A 20,930-nucleotide genomic window follows, 5' to 3' on the forward strand; every position below is an offset into this window, starting at 1 on the left:
TTAAGTCTACAATCCATTACACTATTATAAACTTGTTGTGCATCATTCTAAGCGATATGTACTTCAGGTAGGAACAATGTTAAATGAACAACCACATTATATAACTGAATCCCACTTAATGACCTAGGTGTGAGACAAGTTCTTGCATTTGATGGCATGAAAAACAAATTACTTCTGAAACTAAACCCAATTTCAATACCATAATGCTCCCTTTCGCTCTCCATCTGGGTTGCAGTAACCTGTTGTCAGGTGTGAAAACACAAATGAGGACACAGTTTCAATTTGATTTGGTGCATCCAATCATAAAAATCGAATTGAATATTAAAACCGAGGTAGTTCAAGAAATCTAATGTTGAAATGTTCAGTCAAATGGCATGGGCTTACTTTCAATTTTAGGCCTCTGCCTCCTGATATAAAAAAAATACTTATGGTGATGACAGCAGAAAAATCTTGTTAATATCTAAACAAATGTTGCCTTCCTTCTGTTGAATTTTGGGCCAGATGAGAGTTTGTGAGATACCCAAGATCACTATCATTGATGACTGGGAAATGGATCTTATGCTTTACAAAAGTTGACCATTTTTAGGTCAGTGGCCTCGCCATGACTATTATTTGGTCATGTGGGGGGGAAGGGCAGAAATCCAGTTTCTCACTGGATTATTTTCTGGTGTGTGTGTGAGAGAGAGAGAGAGAGAGAGAGAGAGAGAGAGAGAGAGAGAGAGAGAGAGAGAGAGAGAGAGAGAGAGAGAGAGAGAGAGAGAGAGAGAGAGAGAGAGAGAGAGAGAGAGAGAGAGAGAGAGAGAGAGAGAGAGAGAGAGAGAGAGAGAGAGAGAGAGAGAGAGAGAGAGAGAGAGAGAGAGAGAGAGAGAGAGAGAGAGAGAGAGAGAATCAGAATATACAGACTCTGGGGAGTCAGTGCATTGCCTGTCATACTGCCCCAAGAGTCATCATAGTTCTTGCTTGGTTGGAAAAAACCCTTACTGTGCCCATTTAAACTTTTGCCAGGGCTAAAAAAATCTCAGTCACACATAGAAAAATACTTTTTATAGCATCTATAGAATCTACCAACCAAATTGATGTTGCAGTTGTGTGAGTTTGCAGAGAAGCCAAAGCCTGGGGGCAATCATTTCTCTGTGCAGATGGTCCGAAATACATAAGGACAATTTTATAGGGTTTCTTCATATTGTATAATTTGCAGTGCAGTAGTAACGCATATTTTACAATGCACCCTGAAGCTAACCCGAGGATGGGTGCCTTCTTTACCGCACCACAAATACACCAACTGCATATATTTACCACCCAAAGCTTAATTGCTTATTCCACTTAGCATATGTAATGACATGCACATATTCTGGTAGTTGCAAAAGTATAGAGCCATTTTCATCACAGGAATGAAGAAGTCATGAAAATTTACTAAATTGGAAAGGAAAAAGTGGCTGGTTTACCAGGATGAATTTTCAACAAACTAACCAGTATTTCTGGTCAAATACCAATTGTATGTGTGGACATTATAATGTCCATATAGTATATGGACTCTTATGGATAATAGATCTGATGGACCTGGACTCTAATGGATCTTCACCGTCCATTTACATTTTTTGTAAATCTTGTCAAAAATCACATTTTGAAATATATGAAATACCTAGGTGACTTGAGTATATGAAAATAGCAGTGGTAATGTGATGTGATGGTGCTGCTCTTAGGGTTTACTGAGCAAAATCAGAGCTTGAAAGATACAAAATATATTGATCCTTTTTAAGGGAAGTAATGACCAACACAAGGGGGAACAGGAGACTCATGTCCTTTGGCCAGTGTTACACAGATTTTTCATAGACCCATTTGCATCTTTGCACTCAGCATCATTCAGATTGCGGGCAGTAAGAAGGATGGAAAGAAATGGAGGGAAGGAGAAAGAGAGAGTGGGTAGGTGGAAGGAGGAACATTCAACAACAATATATTCCGTTGCTACTTCAGATTTGTCAGCACTTCAGAATTTTCCCTTTCATTATTTTGCCCTGATCCCCTCTGTCTGTATCAAAGTGCTTCAAATATTCATTCAATCCCGCCTTTCTTCTTTGCCAATGGTAAAATTGTGTATAGGTACATACATACATACAAACATACAAACATACATAGATACATACATACATACATACATACATACATACATACATACATACATACATACATATGTAACTATATATATATATATACACACACACACGTATATACAAACACACATACACACACACACACACACACATATATATATACGTATACAGATAGATAGATAGATAGATAGATAGATAGATAGATAGATAGATAGATAGATAGATAGATAGATAGATAGATAGATAGATAGAGATACAGGAAAAAAAAGTTTAATTTTTTTTCCTGCATCTGTGTTGATATTCCGCTCATTAGTTGAGCACTTCTATCAACACCATTGACGCTTTCGGGAAAAAAACGCTATCTCTGCTCCTTACCCTGTTGAGCACTTATGAGACCACCATATATATATATATACACACACACACCATTAATATTGCAATTTGTAGACCATTTGTCTACCTGACTTAAACAGTTTTGAACATTTAAGATTTAAGTCCAAAGGTTCCTTTTCCTGCTGTACTGCTCATATTGTGGCTAACATCAGATTAGCTAACATCTTGTTCAGTGCCCGAGAGCTGCACGCCGCTTCATTTGGCCGAGGCTAAGCAGGATGCAGATGCAGCGTAGGAGAGCCATGACACAACATTTAATGGAATAACTGGTTTGGATAAAAATAATTGTGTATTTGCAAGTCTGCCAGTGTAATATGGATCAATAAAATGTAAATGACATTCAGGTGCTTCTGTGACGGCAGGAGGGTGATTTCACAGTGGTGTTAAGTGATTAGGTTGATCTCCATGGAGAAGTTTAATTCTCCTCTGAGTAAGGGTGCCATTAAAATGCAATGACGTGAGATTAATGCTCATCTTGTAAGTGACATTTACTTTCTCATTTACCGCGGAAATTGTCTAGCGATATTGTGCACGTATCCTTGTTTTGAATGCTGATGGGTTGCAGAAGCAGTTAAGAATATTATGCGCAGTGACAACATGAAAAATGTTGGATCTACTCCATTGAGAGGAAGGTTATCTAGCTGAGTAAGGGACAAACCCTAAAACAATCCAATCAGCAAAAAAAAGGGCTTAACTTTTTAAATGTGGTCGACTGTGCAGAATGCAAGCATACTGTATATGCATTGACAAATGGCTTTCCTCAAAATTTGAAATGTTATATTTATTTTTGGCAACACTGTACACTTTGAAAACCTTTGTCCTTGCCTACTCTACTGTTTATTTGCAGAAGGTTATATCAGTTCAGCAATATGACAAATAATGCAATGATATCTTCCTATATTTGATTTCAAACATGCATGAATAATATGTAGGGATAGTTAACAGGACAAGACAATTCCCCATTCATCTTGTGATTTCTTGCACAGCCCCATGAAGGTATCTTCAGAGATGGAATATCTTTTGGTATGTTTTATCTGTCTGGCATTAGGAAGAGATTGCTCAATATGAATTGGTTTATACTCCTCTGGAGGATAATATAACTATACTGCATAAAATTGTGTTCTGATGCTTTGCCTTCTGACTAAAAGACATTATCCCTCCTCTTTCTATTCTTTTAATTCAATTTGTGATCTGTTTTACAAGTACAGGGTCATAAAAGGAACATTAATCTCAAATAGACAAAAGATACTTTGGATCAGCTTGAGCTAATATTGGTTTTCCATCCGCAGTCCCTGGTTTGGCAAACATGAAAAAACATCAAGAACTAAGTAAAGTAAAATAAAATAAATGAATATAGAAATCAATCATAGAGTTGAAATCAAACATTCAAAAAACAAAAAAACAAAAACAATTAAAAAAAAAAACCAGCACATTCATCACCATGCTCATCACCACCCACACCTCGCTGTCAAAACCTAAACATCCATATACTTCCAACACATAACATTGAATTACATGGTAAATGTTGGGAAGCAAGACGCAACCTTTGAAGAGTATTAGGAGAGATTTCAATACTCAAACAGATTTTTTTATTCTTAAGTAAAGAGGAACTACAGCTTAACACATGTAAACTCCAATTTAAACTTAAGTATCATCTCATAGGAATGTTTGATGCAACCAAACATGTTTAGGCTTCGCAGCAAAAGGAGCCAATTGCAGGTTCTGCCTCCAATATGCACCTCTTCTTTTCCCCAGGATGCAGTAGAGCAGGGGTCGGGAACCTTTTTGACTGGGAGAGCCATAAAAGCCAAATATTTCTAAATATATTTCATTGAGAGCCATATAGTATTTTTAACGTATAATAAATTAAATATGTCTTACTTTTAATGCGACTTCTGGTGCTGCATGGTTTTGCTGATGGCCTTGTAGTCTGGTTCATACGTGGTGAGGTTGAGCTTCATGCAGGCGTTGAGGCTTCCATCAGTTAAACGTGAGCGTAGGTTGGTCTTAATGTTCCTCATATGCGAGAAAGACTGTTCACATGCATATGTAGAGCCAAACATGGTCAATACGGCAATACTCACACGCTGCATTGTGTGGTATGTCACAGGAAGCTCGTTCCAAGTTTTAAGAATCAGCTGGTCTTCAGGTTGAAGATTTTTAATTTCTGTCCACTTGTGTTCCCTCGCCAGCTCTGCTCGCTGTCGCGCAAGACTTTCCAACTCTCCATTAAGTGACTTGAACTTACTCATCCACATGTCTGATGCCTTCAGGTCAGCAACTTCCAGCTCAAAGTCTCCGATAGAGACCCCGGGGATGCATGTCAGGTCGATTTTGTCCACTGCACACTCATGTGGATGAGTGATGAACTTGAAAAGACCAGTGCGCGCACGAAATTCTCCAAAACGTGCTTTGAATGACTGCAGGAGATTGAACGTAAAGCCAGCTAGCTGCTGGAGATCCAGATGTTGAGTGGAGTCACTTGCTAAGCATGCATCTCTAAATTGTTGCAGTCTTTCAAAGTGCAGAAGACGACCTGTTTCAATGTCCCTGAGAAAGACTTCCAGCTTGCTTTCAAATGCAAACACTGCTTGTTGAAGGGATGAGATTGTATTTCCAATACCTTGCATTTTCACATTGAGCTGGTTCAGATGGCCAGTTATGTCCACGAGATAGTGAAACTGCAGGAGCCAGTCAGTGTTGTCTAGCTCAGGATGCTTGACGCCTTTCATTTCAAGAAAAGTCCGGATTTCACTCAGGCAAGCTGCAAAACGGCTGAGCACCTTCCCCCTTGACAACCAACGCACGTTGCTGTGTAAAAGCAGACCGGGATAATGATTCCCAACTTCTTCTAACAGAGCTTTAAACTGGCGATCATTTAAAGCTCGGGCAACAATAAAGTTGACCACTCGAATGACCAGAGACATCACCTCGCCAAGCTCCTGGCCACACGTCTGAGCGCAAAGCGCCTCCTGGTGCAGGATGCAATGAAAACTTAGGATGGCTCTCTTTTCATGTTCACGGAGAAGCGCTACAAATCCTTTGTTCTTCCCCAACATACAGGGTGCACCATCAGTACAGACAGAAATAAGTTTATCCATCGGTAGTTTTTTTTCTTTAGCAAACTCCATGAAAGACATGAATAAATCCTCTCCTCTTGTTGTCCCTTTCATTGGCAAAACAGCCAAGCTTTCCTCACGCAGTGTGTCACCTGCAGCATACCTGGCAATGATACTGCACTGAGATAGATGGCTAACGTCTGTTGACTCATCTAACGCGAGAGAAAAGTATGTCCCGGCGTTTATGTCCTTCATTTGTGTTTCCTCGACTTGATTTGCCATCATGATGCTACGATCGTGCACAGTTCTTGCTGACAGGGGCATGTCTTTTATTCGTTTGATTATCTTGTCTTTATTTGGGAAGTCATCAAACAGTTCATTGGCCACATCAAGCATGAATGTTTTGGCATACTCGCCATCTGTGAATGACTTTCCATTCCTTACTATTGCCAAAGCCCCCGCAAAGCTAGCGGAATTCCCGTCACCTTGCTTGGTCCACACACGTAGTTGCTGCTGACTCGTCTGCACTCTCCGCTGTAGCTCCTCGCATGCCCTTTTCCTGCTGTCCCCCGCTGGAGATTTCGATGCAAATGAAGCATGGTGCGTATCGAAGTGCCGCTTTATATTTGACCGTTTCATCGATGCAATTTTATCATTGCATATTAGACATACCGCAGATCCTGCTCTCTCCACAAATGCAAATTCCTCTGTCCACGCAGCCTGGAATGCACGGTAATCATCGTCTTTTTTTCTTTTCGCCATCTTTTCCGTTACAAGGGTTGAAGCGGATAAACTAGTTGGCTATCTGATAAAATTGATTTCTTCACCTTTACAATGACCCGGACATGCTCGCGAGCCATTGGTTCCCGACCCGACCCACGGGTGACCCGTGACCCGTGAAATTTATCTTCAAAACTAATTTCTGTTTACTTTAAAATGACAGAGTATTATTAAGAAATATCACAAGTATTTTAAAATCAGTTCCAAACTGATTTTTTTGAAAAAAAAATAATTTTCAACTCAAAATTGTCTGGGAGCCATATGCCGTCACCGGAAGAGCCATATATGGCTCGCGAGCCATAGGTTCCCGACCGCTGCAGTAGAGCATAACTAACATTTGTGATAGATGTACAATGTGGCGATGGCCAAAGTCTTTGAAGAAACATATTCAAGTCAATGCAGATAATGGTTACAGATAAGTAATTGCACCCAACTGGTTCATGCAACTTAGTTTAACCGAGTAAGTTGAACATCCACCCAATCTTAATCCAAATTCTGGGTCAGGTGGGACTGGAGTCATCCTAGCATGAACTGGGTGGAAGGCAGGGAGACATCCTGGACAAGTCACCAGTCTACCACAGGGCCCACACACACAGTCCCTCACACATCATTCACACCTATGAACAATTTAGAGACTCAAATTCACCCAACATGCATGTCTTTGGACTGTGGGAGAAACCTGGAGTACCTGCATGAACACAAGGAGAACATGCAAACTCCAAACAAATGGACTTGAATCAAACACGGGACCTTTTTGCTGTGAGACAACAACAATGCTGACCACTGAGGCACCACGGTGCTCTAAATTGCACATATTACAGCACATGAAGTACATAGCACTTCAATATTCAATTGAAGTCATTGTTTGAGTTTACAGTGCAGGAGATCAAAGGTAGGAGAAGAAGCCTGGCCGGTCTAGCATTGATGAGGCTGAAGGAGGGAGAGAGGGAATAATGAGGGAGATAGATTCGGGATAGTGTATTACTTGTGCCAGTGAAAATGCAGTAGCTTCATAAGCTGATGTCTAGTTAAACCCCAAACCATTACCCTGGATGAAATATGTATGAATAAGTTAGGGACAATAGTAAGATTGTCCCTAACTTATTAGGGACAATCCCATCAGCTAGAGCAGTGATATGCTGTTTTTAATGTATGAATGACTTCATTATTTCCATCAAGTGTCAACTGAAAAATCAGACTTTTATGTGTAAATAAAACATACTCTCAGGACTTCATGTGGAGGTGGTAGCCTTAACCCACTTTAGTTCTCCTTGAAATTTCAGTATAAATGATTCAACTGAAAGTCAAATTTCAGGCTATGAATAAGATACCTCATATTCATCCCTACATAAAATTCAAATGCATCACAACTGACCAAAAGGTCAGATGCAGCAGAACATGACAGTGCTTGCTGTCCTTGAGAGGACCAAAAAGAGATACACATTCATCTTCCAAGCCCTTACTTTTCAAATCAGTGCCTGAAACTTTTTTTTAAACACAACAGAAAAAGTAGCCTTTCATGATTTTTTAGTTCTGTAGTTCTTACTCACTGTGACAACAAAAGCTACTTATTGCCTGATAATTCACTGCAGTTAGCATGAAAAGGGATTTTTTTTTTTTTTGCAGCAAATTCTTCATCTGAGAGAGAAGTTTTACGCAGTGAAGTTGGAAAGGAAAGGACCAATTGGAAATGCAACCTCTGACTCTCCATGCAAAGTAGCCTTGACTGGCTGCAAGAATGAGCTTTAACCTTCAAACAGTTGCTGTCATATTCTCATTGTGTCATTAAATATTCAAGAACGAGTATTCAGGGAATTTTTATTTCTCAGCTGTTGTGAGTGCAGCAGATCATTCGACCGTTCGCATAGCTTATTAAGGGTGATTTCTGTTTTCATAGTCCATGAATTCACTGAACCGCTTATCCTGCTCTCAGGATCGTGGGGATGCTGGAGCCTATCCCTATCCCAGCAGTCATTCAGCGGCAGACGGGAGACACCCTGGACAGGCCGCCAGGCCATCACACAGGGCCGACATACACACACACACACACACACATTCATACCTAGGGACAATTTAGTTTGACCGATTCACCTGACCTACATGTCTTTCGACTGTGGGAAGAAACTGGAGCACCTGGAGGAAACCCACGCAGACACGGGGAGAACATGCAAACTCCACACAGAGGATGACCCAGGACGACCCCCAAGGTTGGACTACCCTGGGGTTCGAACCCAGGACCTTCTTGCTGTGAGGCGACCACGCTAACCACTGCGCCACTGTGCCGCACTGCGCTAACCACTGCGCCACCATACCTCCCATATATGAGAGAGAGAGAAAGAGAGAGAGAGACCTACAAACCCCAATTGCAATGAAGTTGGGACGTTGTGTAAAACGTAAATAAAAACAGGATACAATGATTTGCAAATCCTTTTCGACCTATATTCAATTGAATACACTACAAAGACAAGATACTTAATGTTCAAATTGATAAACTTTATTGTTTTTTTGCAAATATTCACTCATTTTGAATTTGATGCCTGCAACACGTTCCAAAAAAGCTGGGACAGGGGCATGTTTACCACTGTGTTACATCACCTTTCCTTTTAACAACACTCAATAAGCGTTTGGGAACTGAGGACACTAATTGTTGAAGCTTTGTAGGTGGAATTCTTTCCCATTCTTGCTTGATGTATGACTTCAGTTGCTCAACAGTCCGGGGTCTCCGTTGTCGTATTTTGCGCTTCATAATGCGCCACACATTTTCAATGGGAGACAGGTCTGAACTGCAGGCAGGCCAGTCTACTATGAAGCCACGCTGTTGTGACACGTGCAGGATGTGGCTTGGCATTGTCTTGCTGAAATAAGCAGGGACGTCCCTGAAAAAGACATCGCTTGGATGGCAGCATATGTTGCTCCAGAACCTGTATGTACCTTTCAGCATTAATGGTGCCTTCACAGATGTGCAAGTCACCCATGCCATGGGCACTAACACCCCCACATACCATCACAGATGCTGGCTTTTGAACTTTGCGCTGATAACAATCTGGATGGTCCTTTTCGTCTTTAGCCCGGAGGACACGACGTCCATGATTTCCAAAAACAATTTGAAATGTGGACTCGTCAGACCACAGCACACTTTTCCACTTTGCGTCAGTCCATCTCAGATGAGCTCGGGCCCAGAGAAGCCGGTGGTGTTTCTGGGTGTTGTTGATATATGGCTTTCGCTTTGCATGGTAGAGTTTTAACTTGCACTTGTCGATGTAGCGACAAACTGTGTTAACTGACAATGGGTTTCCCAAGTGTTCCTGAGCCCACGTAGTAATATCCTTTACAGAATGATGTGGGTTTTTAATGCAGTGCCGCCTGAGGGATCGAAGGTCACGGGAATTCAATGTTGGTTTTCGGCCATGCCGCTTACTGCAGAGATTTCTCCGGATTCTCTGAATCTTTTGATGATATTATGGACTGTAGATAATGAAATCCCTAAATTCCTTGCAATTGTACATTGAGAAACGTTTTTAAACTGTTGGACTATTTGCTCACGCAGTTGTTCACAAAGTGGTGAACCTCGCCCCATCCTTGCTTTTTAACGGCTGAGCCTTTTGGGGTTGCTCCTTTTATACCCAGTCGTGACACTCACCTGTTTCCAATTATCCTGTTCACCTGTGGAATGTTCCAAACAGGTGTTTTTTGAGAATTCCTCAACTTTCCCAGTCTTTTGTTGCCCCTGTCCCAGCTTCTTTGGAACGTGTTGTAGGCATCAAATTCAAAATGAGTGAATATTTGCAAAAAACAATAAAGTTTATCAGTTTGAACATTAAATATCTTGTCTTTGTAGTGTATTCAATTGTATATAGGTTGAAAAGGATTTGCAAATCATTGTATTCTGTTTTTATTCACGTTTTACACAACGTCCCAACTTCATTGGAATTGGGGTTTGTATTCCTACAGGTGATCTATGGCATATCCCCTGATGGAACTAATGATAAACACCATTGAAGGCTCATTTCAAGATTAAAGATTCTTTGTTACGTCTCATTATACAAGTACAAGAGAGTAAAATTCTTGTGTTTCAGCTCCTCAACACTGCAGCAACAATAGTAATAAATAATAACAAAACAGAACAAAAAAGCAGTAATAATAATAAATAGTGTGTGGTGTATGTAGGGTGCTGTTTGTGTGTGTGTGCTCAGCCTTAATAAACGTGCATAGCGTATATAGTTGTTTGTATATTTGTGTTTGTTTGTGTATGCCAAGCTACGTCTGTGTGAGTGTGTTTGTGTGTAAACTGCTGAAGACCATAGGTCAGTACCAGTCAGTCTGGCATTAGGCTTAGTGTCTTTAATCTTCTTTGTTCAAAAGCCTGGTTGCTTAGTGGAAAAAGCTGTTCTGGAGCATACTGGTCCGAACTTTGAGGCTGCGGTACCGTTTGCCTGACGGTAGCAGCTGGAACAGTCCATAGTTGGGGTGGCTGGGGTCTTTGATAATTCTAAGGGCTTTGCTGACACAGCGTCCATTGTATATGTCCTGGATGGAGAGAAGCTCGCATCCACTGATGTCCTGGGCTGTCCGCATAACCCTCTGCAGTGTTTTGTGGTTGTGGGCAGTACAGTTCCCATGCCAGGTGGTGATGCATCCAGTCAGGATGCTCTCAGTTGTTCCTCTGTAAAAGGCCCATAGAATCCTGGGTCCCATGCTGAACTTCTTCAGTCACCTGGGGTGAAAGAGGCGTTGCTGTGCCTTTTTCACCACATGGCAGGTGTGTTCATCCCAGGTGAGGTCCTCGGTAATGTGGACACCAAGGAACTTGAAGCTCTTGACCCTCTCTATAGCAGTCCTGTTGATGGTGATGGGGTCCACCCTCCCCCCTCTCTTCCTGTAGTCCACAATCAGCTCCTTGGTTTTGTCGACATTTAGAGAGAGGTTATTCTCCTGGCACCACTTTGTTAGATTGTTGACCTCTCTCCTGTATACCGTCTTGTCATCCTCGGTGATCAGGCCCATCACTGTTGTGTCATCAGCAAACTTTATCACCAAGTTGGAGCTATGTGTGGGCCACGCAGTCATGGGTGTACAGGGAATAGAGGAGAGGACTCAGGACGCAGCCCTGGGGGGCTCCTGTCTTGAAGGTCAAAGGTGCAGAGGTGTTGGAGCCCATCCTCACCACCCAGCATCGGCTCGACAGGAAGTTCAGGATCCAGCTGCACAGGCTGGGGTTGAGTCCTAAGTCCCTGAGCTTAGTGTAGAGTCTGGAGGGGACTATGGTGTTGAATCTGAGCTGCCCCTAGTGGTGGCATAGCACCCCCCCATAGCACCCCCATGAAATCAAATGAAAAGTTACCAAAATAAATATATTTGTAAGGCTGTTTATCTTTTTCACTTTTTATCTAGGACAAGATGTTGTGTTGCTGTTAAGCCCTCTGAGGCAAATTTGTGATATTGGGCTATACGAATAAAATTGATTTGAATTGATTTGATCTAATTTTTGCCCGAAAATGACCAACATTTATTTAATGACATTACAAAATGTAGGAAATGCACTTAGGTCTGACGTCACCTGTGTTTTTCCCCTCGAAATTGTCAACTTCCCGCTCACGCTCAGTGCTGTTTGCTAGTAGTCTTTTTGCTCTTGCCAGCAAACTGGAACGTTTCGTGGTCTCAATTAAGCGTGCTTGTAGTTCCGAAGAACCAGTACCAGTAAGCAGTGTTGAGGATACCGACGTTCCACCGCTAAATACTGAGGATATGGCAACAGACAACACCTCGGAGTCAGACGAAGAGTGTCCAGCAGCAAGTGCTGGTCCCACGGGGGAGCTAGCTGTTGCCAGTGACAGTGTTGTTAATGCTAATACTAACTCTTCTGCTGTTAACCTTGGCAGCAGCTCAGCCTCAAGCAAGGTTTGTGGACTGGAGGATCTTAGCGAAAATCCAGTGGGAGGACCGCGACGCCCTGTGCGCAACTACCCAGCAACGACCTTTGGTACTCAGAAAAGGAGCTTTAATCGCGTATGGTACGAGCAATATAGCTGGCTGGAATATTCAGTGATTTAGGATGCAGCCTTCTGTTTCTCATGCAGACATTTTGCCCCTGCGAGCAGTTATGGATTTCGTTCAGAGGAAGCTTTTACGATGTTTGGGTTCCAGAATTGGCGTGAAGCACACGCATCTTTCAAAGCCCACAACGTAAGTGCTGCACATAAGTTTTCCATGGAAGCATGGTGTGAGTTTAAGCAGAGAAAACAGGATGGTTCGAAAATTGAGAAAATGCTCGATAAGGGACATTCAAAGCTGGTTCAAGAAAACCGAGCGTATATGACGGTGGTAGTGGAGAGCCTGCGATATACAGCGTGCCAGGAGATAGCTCAACGAGGCCACAGAGAGGGCGGTCAGGCAGCTAACAGAGGAAACTTTCTCCAGCTCCTAGATATTATTGCTATGTTTAACAATTAATTGCTAAAAAGATCTCAGACAACCCATCAAACGCAAAATACACCCACCATGAGATGCAAAACGAAATGTTTAGTATTATGGCTGACATGGTGAGGTGAAAGTGATGAGATAAAGGAAGCTGGGCATTTTGCCATAATGGTCGATGAGAGCAAGGACATTAGTAAGAAAGAGCAAATCTCAGTGGTGGTCCGCTATTTGCACAATGAAACTGTGCTTGAGGAGTTTTTACACTTTATGCCAGCCGATGGATTGGATGCAGACTCTCTGCTGAAAAGTATTAAAATGACACTTAGCCAATGCAACATTGACATAAGTAATTGCATCGGCCAATGCTACGATGGAGCTGCAGTGATGTCGGGATGTAATAACGGGGTACAAGAGAAGTTCATGAAAGAGGTGCCACCACTGCCACACGCACCGGTTAAATTTGGTTCTGGTTGATTGTGTGAGTAATGTGCAAACTGCAGCCGAGTTTTTTGAGACAGTGCAACTATTGTACAATTTCTTTTCTGGCTCAGTGGTCAATGACATGTTCTTGAAAAAGCAGAAAGAACTGCAACCATCAGAACAGCATGTTGAGTTGAAAAAAACTATCCGATACATGCTGGGCCTTTCAATATACTCCATTGTGCGCAGTTAAAAAATCGCTCCCAGCCGTCCAGGCTACTCTCAAGGACATCATAGGCAAGGCAAATGTGAAAAGAAAGACAGAGGCTAGGGCTGTGCAAGGGCTTATCGATGAACAGCTCGTTTTAAACCTCACTTTACTTGAGTATGTGTTCAGGGTGAGCGAGTTTGCCTCGGACCAGTTACAGTCACCCAACCTGGATATTTCGTCTGCAAATGATTTGGTTCAGTCAGTCATTGCAACGTTTTTGGAAAAACGGCCAGAAGAGTCATGGAACAACATACAAAAGCGTGAAGAGCTGTGTGTTAAGGCTGGCATAGCACAGCAGAGACCACCACCACCAAGGAGAGAGGATCGGCAGCAATCCAGCAATCCAGCCATTTATGGGAGTATGTGGTTGAGGCCCCGAATCCGATACACTGCACACATTCATCAGATGACCTGCGCACACAGCTTTTTTATCCGGTAATTGACAGGCTGGTCAATGGATTGAGGAGACGCTTCTCCACAGATGCGGATCATGTGCTGACAGGGGTCTCAGCCCTCAACCCAAAACACAAATCTTTCTTAGATAAGCAGTGCATATTGCCAATGGCACAGAACAATGGCATCACCGAAGATCATTTAAATGCTGAGTTACACCAAGTCCAACGTCTACTCGAAAGGAAATCACAGCAAGGACACACCGTTAATACAACTTTGGAATTTTTGTCACTGATGACACCAAAGAAGGACACGTTTATGGACGTGTACAAACTCACATGCATATCCTTAACAATTCCCATTACATCTGCATCCTGTGAGCGAACTTTCTCATGTCTCCGACGCTTGAAGACATACTTGAGGAGCACCAGCGGGGATGCTCGTATCAGTAACCTTGGACTTTTGGCCATGAATATTAGAATGCAAGAGCCTTGGATGTCCACCAGATCATCGATACATTTGCCCTCAGCCACAACAACCGACGCATTGCCCTGTGAAATGTGGACTGGCAATTGACTGTTTTTTCCCCCATGGCGATGGGTTGAATATTGTGTTGTATACTGTGAATGCTTGTAACTGTGTGTTACCTATTATCGTATGGATAGACATTTACTTGTTTTGGTAACATATGGCGTTGATGGTTATAACCATCTCATCTCATCTTCAGCCGCTTTTCTGGGGTCAGGTCGCGGTGGCAGCAAGCTAAGTAGGGCACTCCAGACTTCCCTCTCCCCAGCAACGCCCTCCAGCTCCTCCTGGAGGATCCCAAGGCGTTCCCAGCCCGGGTTGGACATGTAGTCCCTCCAGCGAGTTCTGGGTCTACCCCAGGGTCTCCTCCCAGTTGGCCGTGCCCGGTAAACCTCCAAAGGAAGGCGCCCAGGAGGCATTCTAATCAGATGCCCGAACCAAGCTCTCCTCGGAGAGGAGCAGACACTTCTCCACTGATCAGCTCGTAGAGCCAACAACCCTTGGTGGTCGAAGAAGGCTTGTTAAAGGTGCTGTACCGGCGCTCTTTGAATGGAATGGCTATACTGTTGAGACGCCACAGTGCAGTGTGTGGGAGAGAGCAAAACGGCCCGTTGATCCAGTCCCTCCTGAGGAGCAACACGATAGCACAAGGGATCACGACTACTGTCCCTGAACCGTCTGCACTGGACATGTCCTTGTCATCTGTAGAAGACAAAGACAAAGAAATTGAAGACCTGAGAAAGGAATTGCAGGAGTTGCGTGTCCAGCGAGAGTTTGGGTTACAGCGGTTTTTAGGCTCCAACATCCGATTCTATACCAGGTAACTTTAGTTTAGGTCCAAGTTGTATGTAACTGTTAGTCTACCGTTAGCTAACTGTTTGACATCAACCATTAACATTGGACATAAATTAAATTATAAAAATCCTGTTGTCAGTGTAGCCTAATGTTTGTTTACTTGTGTCATTGGGAACCCTGTGCTCCATCCATGAGTTATACTGTTTGACCGCTGACAATGTTTGTATATATTTAACGATGATGCATTGGTGGTTAAAATTGTCTATCCAAACAAACACCCTATCCGAATGTTGATTTGGGTAACATACGAGATGACAGGATACTTGTTACAATTAAGATGATTTCGGTGACTGTACATGATTTTATTGAGTGTTGATTAATGGCCTGATGTATGTCTTTTGTGAATAGATTTGCAAGCTATGACCACCTGATGGCGTTTTGGTTTTTGATTGAACCTTCCATTTATAAAATGGTCTAGGTCTCAAGAGCCAAATCAGCTGCCAGGATGAATGAAGTGGTCACACAGGCAGTGGTTACTCACTCAGTAATAATTGTTTTCTTACCTTAGTAATTGTGAATGTAGGATGCAGCATACAACCTAAAGCCCTTGTCCAATTTGCTGGTTGGTGTTGGTGTTGTTTGCTGGAAAATTCTGTGGACATCTGTTACATTGAGCTTTGGGAGCTCCTGCAAAGAACAGGTGTAAAACAGCGCCATCGATAGACCGGAAAAACACAAGCAGTATTTAGGTAGAATGCGGAAATTATTGCGCAAAGAGCGCATTGGCTGTGTCTGTGGGTGGGAAGCCGGATGTGGGTATGTGTCCTGGTCGCCGCACTAGTGCCTCCTCTGGTTGGTCAGGGTGCCTGATCAGGGGGAGGGGGGCACTGGAAGAATAGCATGATCATCCCACATGCTACGTCCCCCTGGTGAAACTCCTCATTATCAGGTGAAAAGAAGTGGCTGGCGACTCCACATGTATCGGGGGAGACATGTGGTAGTCTGCAGCTATCCCCAGATTGGCAGAGGGGATGGAGCAGCGACCGGGACAGCTCGGAAGAGTGGGGCAATTGGGGATACAATTGGGGAGAAAAAAGTCAGGGGAGGAAATAAAATAAATAAATAAATAAGAATAAAAGCAGGAAGTCTAAAAGTTTCAGGAAAGGGGTAGACATTTCAAATCTCAACGTGGACTCGTCTGAAATACCTCAGATGAAAACAAGGCCTGTGCTCCCGTGAATATGTTTACCCTCTGATAAGAACAGCCCCCAGAAGAGCTGCTTCCCCAGAACAAAAGTATTTTTAGATGAGGATACCAGACAAGGCCATACTTGTCGTTTGCTATCTCGCAAACAACTGAGTATGCTGGAGTTGTTTGTCAAGGCTGTTTATTCAAAGCAGAGGATATGATGGTGTTTGGATTAGACAGAAGCTCCTCCTCAGCAGCCCACTACTCTTTTGTGTTATGACAAGAAAAGTCACAGCCATAGGACATTTTGTGTAAGACAAGAGGATTGTCTTACACAAAAAAGAACAGAAAACAACAGTTTTCTCTGTGTGGCAGAGAGCCATGATTTCAATGGCATCAAGTAACTTGTCATAAGCCAAAGTCAACTTCTTCATCTAGAGCCCAATTCTATCTCTGTAGTATATACATTGCATTTGAATCCATATCATATTGATTAAAGACCATACAGATTCCATGTCAGTGTCAGTGAACCTGTGGAATAATACTTTACACAGTAGTGCTTCCATCATGTCTATTGAATCTCACACACACACACACACAAACACACACACACAAGCGCGCGCATGCACATACATACACACAGTTTGTTATCCCACTTTCCTCGGAAAATAAGACCACTTCTTCATCTTATTTCATAGTGCAAACTCTTTAGTGTGCTGGCTACAGAAAAATCCAATTCATATTCATATGCAGTATAACAAGCTTTTTATAAAGCCACCACGTTCACCCACAGGCAGCTGTGGTATGAAGTGAATACAAATGCCAGAACACACAGTGCGCTTAAAAGACATAGAATTTCTCCAAGGCACCAGTGCCCTGTGAAATCTACTACTGACAGAATTTGACTTTTTACTGACTTTGTCTCAAAAAAAGTGGTTTGAGGAGATGTTACAATTTCATAGCCCACATGTGCATTCTTGCATGAGATGCAAGTATTGAATATCGCTCCGGTGCAGATGGTGTATTATGTCCCCTCAGTGTGTGTCAATGGCAGCATACTATATTGCCACTGAGCAAATCTCTCTGCTCAGGCCTGCTTGAACCACTCCACTGGTCTATGTCATCATGTTTGTGAATATTGCTCAGCTTTGTTCAATTTATCCTTCATTGATGTTGCAGCCAATGGACATAGTGAATTATCCTGTACCTCACCAAAACTTTGTGTGTCTACTCAGCAGCTATTTTTTGAATCATTTTCTGTACTTATGTGCTCATGCAGGTGTGTGTACGTGTATGCAGAGATGCCTACGTGTGTTCTGTGTGTTTGATTTGTCATTTGTGTTCCTGTGTGTGCTTACCAAACTGTTTACTGTTGACTGAGCACATCAGTCCAGTTCAATCTGCGCCAGTCACTCTGTGTTGTTGCTGGGCCCCGTTCCTTCTTCTTGCCTCCTTCCCTAGCTGCTCCTGAGAACTGAAGATAAGACCCACTGATGTTTGTCTGCTCCCTAGCAGATTACTGAGGGAGACAGTTACAAGGAGTCTGGCAAACAACTCTACTGCAGGCCGGTGGAGAGGTTGCCTGGGCTGACTGAGCTGACCACAGAACAGAAAACTCAACTCCCCCTGCCATCAGGCGGTTGCAGCTACTATATAGGATTTTAATCAGGTTTTTAAAAGAAAATACGTGCTTCAACCTGCAAGTTCCATTTAATGATATTGGAAAACAGGGTGAGGCGGCACAGTGGCACAGTGGTTAGCACAGTTGCCTCGCAGCAAGAAGGTCCTGGCTTCGAGCCCCGAGGTAGTCCAACCTTGGGGGTCGTCCCGGGTCGTCCCCTGTGTGGAGTTTGCATGTTCTCCCTGTGTCTGCGTGGGTTTCCTCTGGGTGCTCCGGTTTCCTCCCACAGTCCAAATACATGTAGGTCAGGTGAATTGGCCACACTACATTGTTCCTAGTTGTGAATGTGTTGTGTGCGTGTTGGCCTTGTGATGGCCTGGCGGCCTGTCCAGGGTGTCTCCCCACCTGCTGCCCGCTGACTGCAGGGATAGGCTCCAGCATCCCTGCGACTCTGAGAGCAGGATAAGCGGATTGGATAATGAATGGATGGATGGATGGAAAACAGGGTCAGGGATTTTCCTTATGGTTAAGTGTCAAAGCATTAAAGGGGAAGCAAATGCTAAATCACATATTCTGTGCTGTTAACTTGTTTGTATGCCCCCCCCTTTTTCTTTTTTTTTCTCCCCACTTGTATCCAGCCAATTATTCCACTCCCTCTGCCGATCTGGGGAGGGCTGCAGACTACCACATGCCTCCTCCGATACATGTGGAGTCACCAGCTGCTTCTTTTCACCAGACAGTGAGGAGTTTCACCAGGGGGATGTAACATGTGGGAGGGGCACACTATTCCCCCCAGTCCCCCCCCCCGAACAGGTGCCCCGACTGACCAGAGGGGGCGTTAGTGCGGCGATCAGGACACATACCCACATCTGGCTTCCCACCCGCCGACACGGCCGATTGTGTCTGTAGGGACACCCAACCACGCTGGACGTAACACAGGGATTCAAACTAGCAATCCCCGTGTTGGTAGGCAATGGAATAGATTGCCACACTACCCAGATTTGTATGCCCTCTTTATGGTGACACACATCAAACAATGGTATCCCAACATTTCTGAGAAACGATCATCTAGCTATCTTTCAGGTATACGTTTATAGTTTCGATGTCCCCAATTGGTTAAAAATTAACACACTGGTTGTGATACCAAAGATCTTGCAATACTTATATAACAATAATGCATAGACCTTTGGAGATGGCTAGGTTCATCAAATTGATAATGACTTTTTGTGAGGGTTGGTGAGACTTTGGCCTTGTTTCACTTGTCATTTCAATGCATCCTTAGGAGTCCAATTGTGCCAGGCTGCTTTCACTGACAAGTCTGAATGCTCAAAAGTTACACTGAGGTCAAATTTTGATCCGAGAAGCCAGGCCACCACACAAATAATAATAATAATAATAATAATAATAATAATCACATTTATATAGCACTTTTTTAGACATCCAAAGCGCTTCACATTGAAGGGGGTAACTCACTTCACCCACCGCCAATGTGTAGCACCCACCTGGGTGATGCACGGCAGCCATTTTGTGCCAGAACGCTCACCACTCATCTGCTTGAGGTAGAGAGGGAGGAATCATTGAGCCATTTACATGGGGGGATGATTAGGTGGCCAGATGGAGACAGCTACGTTGGGAATTTAGCCAGGACACCAGGGAACCCCCTACTCTTTGTGATAAGTACCATATGGGGTCTTTAATGACTACAGTGAGTCAGGACCTCAGTTTAATGTCTCATCCGAAGGACAGCATCTCCTACAGCACAGTGTCCCTGTCATTGCACTGGGGCATTGGGATTTGATATTTGTTGTTTTTATTAGGACCAGAGGGAAGGCTGCCCTCCACTAGCCCACAAACACCACTTCCTGCAGCAACTCAGTTTTCCCACAAGGTCTCCCATCCAAGTACTAGCCAAGTCCATAGGTATGACAAGATGACTTCGACAAGGCAAACAATGATAGTTATGAGGAAAATTTCACTCAAGGGACCTGACTGTCTCCTAAGTGGATGAGAAACAAAGATATAACAAGTATTTGCAAAACACTGTTGACTGAAGTGTTTTAATGGGTCCCATTTCTCAGCTATGTCCCCACTTAAAAATATAACCTTTTGGAAGCAAAGACTCAATACAAATATAAGCATTTGCAATATTCCTGTCTTATAAAGTGGCAATAAACGACGTTACTCTCCTCCCCACACAATTTTAGGGTTTCAAAAGGGCCTGGAGCTTGTTGTAAAAGAAATCAAACTCCTTTTAAACAAAGTGGATAAACGCGCATTGGGTTTGGGACTTTGAAGAATCAGGACACAATAAGGAACCTGAAAAAGCCCATGGCAAAAACGCATCATCAAACCACCAGAGCATAACTACCAATTGCTTAGGCACAGAGGACACGGAGGCAGATATGCTGGTGAAACAGAAGTGGGTGAAGCTGTTCACAGATGTAATCAAAAGTCTTCTTCAGCATGTGCAAGTAAAGCACCTGGTCTGGATTTGTGAATGTCTGCAGGACTACATACTCCCTCCCACCAGCGCCCCTTTCTCCCTCTCTGCATACGCTGCACATGTTGTGTGGAGGAGTACAGTACTCATTGCACACCGCCACTGTTGTTTCATTTGGCTGAATATAAGCCTTATGCAACCACCATGCTGCGATTACAAACAGCTTACTTATTTTGATATTGCACCTGGATAGGGAACCTGGACACAAATCCGACCAAAGAGATTACATTTTATTGTTGTTTTTATGATGCACTAATTTATGTTATAATTAATGCATTCCCTTGACAATGACATGTTTAGTAATCTCAGGCTTTAGTATCTCTCTCCATAGCATCAGCTAAACAAGTGATTGAGCTACTGAGAATATGCATGAGGCAAGCTCCTTTATGACGACGCATGCACTCCTTTCCCTCTTTTTCCCTACCCTGTGTATATGTTTTTTTTTTTAAAATG

The sequence above is a fragment of the Lampris incognitus genome, chromosome 7, assembly GCF_029633865.1.
Source record: "Lampris incognitus isolate fLamInc1 chromosome 7, fLamInc1.hap2, whole genome shotgun sequence".
Lineage (NCBI taxonomy): Eukaryota > Metazoa > Chordata > Actinopteri > Lampriformes > Lampridae > Lampris > Lampris incognitus.